Source organism: Procambarus clarkii, chromosome 92 (genome assembly GCF_040958095.1).
Source record: "Procambarus clarkii isolate CNS0578487 chromosome 92, FALCON_Pclarkii_2.0, whole genome shotgun sequence".
Taxonomy (NCBI): Eukaryota; Metazoa; Arthropoda; class Malacostraca; order Decapoda; family Cambaridae; genus Procambarus; species Procambarus clarkii.
Window position 1 is genome coordinate 12,098,144 of NC_091241.1, and position 2,500 is coordinate 12,100,643.

General features: G+C 44.7%; 1 protein-coding gene across 4 annotated transcripts in view; it reads left to right on the forward strand.

Annotated features, from left to right (window-relative positions):
• LOC123748658 (tyrosine-protein phosphatase non-receptor type 13) overlaps positions 1-2,500 on the forward strand; it is a 182,933-nt gene that overhangs the window by 94,778 nt on the left and 85,655 nt on the right. The gene's annotated exons all lie outside the window — the stretch shown is intronic.

A 2,500-nucleotide genomic window follows, 5' to 3' on the forward strand; every position in this document is an offset into this window, starting at 1 on the left:
AATATCATAATAGGCTCGGCTGTGTGTGGGGGGGGGGGTAATTACCGGGAGAGCTTCAGAAGGGGAGAGAGGGGGACGGGGGGCTGGGGAGGGAGAAGGGGGCTGGAGAGGGAAGGAGGAAGGTGGCCCTGGTGTCTGGCCTCCTGTGAGCTGTCTCAATTGTAATTTTAAAACTAAGGAACCTAACCTGACGCTAGGGAACTTCGACCTTATTCCGAGCACCAATATTAAGAGATTTGACCCACCCGAATCACACAGAAAAAAAATCGGTAAAAGTATTCACAAATTCACATCTTTACCCCCACACAAAGTAATGAGCCAGGGCCCTGGAGCTAGATCTCACTTCCTGGAGGTAAGCACACTCGATTACTGAAATCCTAATTAAAACGCCTTTCACAGCGGAACTGTGAATGGTATCATGGATACCCTCAAGCCGGAGCGGGGAGATAGGCAGATACAAGGAGAGAGTGAGGGGTGAGGGGAATGTGAGGGGGAGTGGGGGATGTGAGGGGGATGAGGGGGATTTGAGGGGTGAGAGGGGATGAGGAGACGGCATAATGAGAGAGAGTGAGGAGGGGCAGACAGGAGAGATGGAATGATGCAATGAGTGGGAATGAGAGAGAGAGAGAGAGAGAGAGAGAGAGAGAGAGAGAGAGAGAGAGAGAGAGAGAGGAGAGGTCTCCACACAGGTTATTGCCTCTAGCACAACACCCTACACTCACTCACTCACTCACTCACTCACTCACTCACTCACTCACTCACTCACTCACTCACTCACACTGATAAAAGACTAAGGCCAATAATGCTTTCTCTTATCAATATAATGACTGGGAACATGAAGGACTTGACAAAGTCTTAAAAGTTAAGACCCGCAAAGTTTTGCACTCTGGCGCAGAGCACAGGCCCGTGCTCCCACCCGTGTTTTACTCGCTCACGAAACCATTGTCAGACTTGAGAACTTAAGCCTGATTAAACTTTGGCATGTTTGGATCACAAGTTCATCTTGCAGGGGACTTGAGAAGGTGTGTTTTGTTGTTTTCTCGGTGTTGGAGAGGCGATTGTGTGTGCGTGTGTGTGTGTGTGTGTGCGTGTGTGTGCGTGTGTGTGTGTGTGTGTGTGTGTGTGTGTGTGTGTGTGTGTGTGTGTGTGTGTGTACTCACCTAGTTGTGCTTGCGGGGGTTGAGCTTTGGCTCATTGGTCTCGCCTCTCAACCGTCAATCACCTGGTGTACAGATTCCTAAGCCTACTGGGCTCTGTCATATCTACATTGGAAACTGTGTATGGAGTTTTTAACACCTTCCCACAGCACTACCCAGACCCCTTTTCTCACTCCCCATCAACTCCCTATCCATCAGAATAAGTACCTATTCTCCCCTAAAATAACTCTATACGGGACTTATTTTTTCCCCTATCTGTAAGCCTTCGTACTGGGAAAGGTAATGATTGACTTGTCAGTCTCTGGGATAATTGGGCAATCGCTGATTTAGGAAAGAGGTCGGTGGGGATTGGTGCCAATTTCCAGGACCCGCTGTTGCGGGGGAGAGAGATCCTAATTGAGGGAAATTGGCACTTATGATTACCGGTGGTTAGGGCAGGTCGATATGGCGGTGCCTAGAGGTCTTCAGGAGACGAAGAGGGCTGGAGGAGGAGGAGGAGGCACTGGTTGTGGCATTGAGGTTCAAGTAACCAGTGATCAAGAAATGGGTGGTATTTTGTAATATTTTGTCAACAAACATACTATGGGAGGCGAAGAGGACATGTTGAGGTTATCTAGATGAGGTTATCTCAGGACTAGAGGTTATCTTGGATAAGCTTAATATAAAACTTTAAGCCAACAAGTCTCCAGTCCTCGTTAAATTATTCACCGCGGTCCTGGAAGAATGTGAAGAAGAACTTGGTGATCGTTTCGTCATGCGGATTACCAGAGTCATGGAAGGTTGCTAATGTGGTGCCGATTTTGAAGGGAGATAGATCACTTACGCCGAATTATCGGCCAACAAGCTTACTGTCTATTATATGAAAATTGTGTAAATCCATAATTGTAAAATTCCTTCGTATACATCTGGAAATACATAAATTAATAAATGATTCACAACAAAGTTTAACTAAATTTCACCCCATCCAAGTATATTTCAAAACAGTTAATAGTGGAAAGGATTGAGATATATTCTATCTTAACTTTAACATAGCCTTTCCTGGTTATATCAGTGATTATATCAGTGGTTATATCAGTGGTTATATCAAAGAAAGCAAAGAGTTAACCTCGTTTTATGCTAACTCTTAAGTGATAGTGGGAAGCCGTTGTTAGTGGAATGCCTCAAGGCTCCATCCTGGAACCGTTCCTCTTTTACAACAAGTTTTATCAACGACATAGACAGTTAAACAGCAATATTAAAAAATTTAAAGATGCTAGACAATTTGAGCGGACAATATAATAATGACATCTTAATATTTGCTCAAAAGTATACCAGAGATACATTTTATCACATATAATTTACTA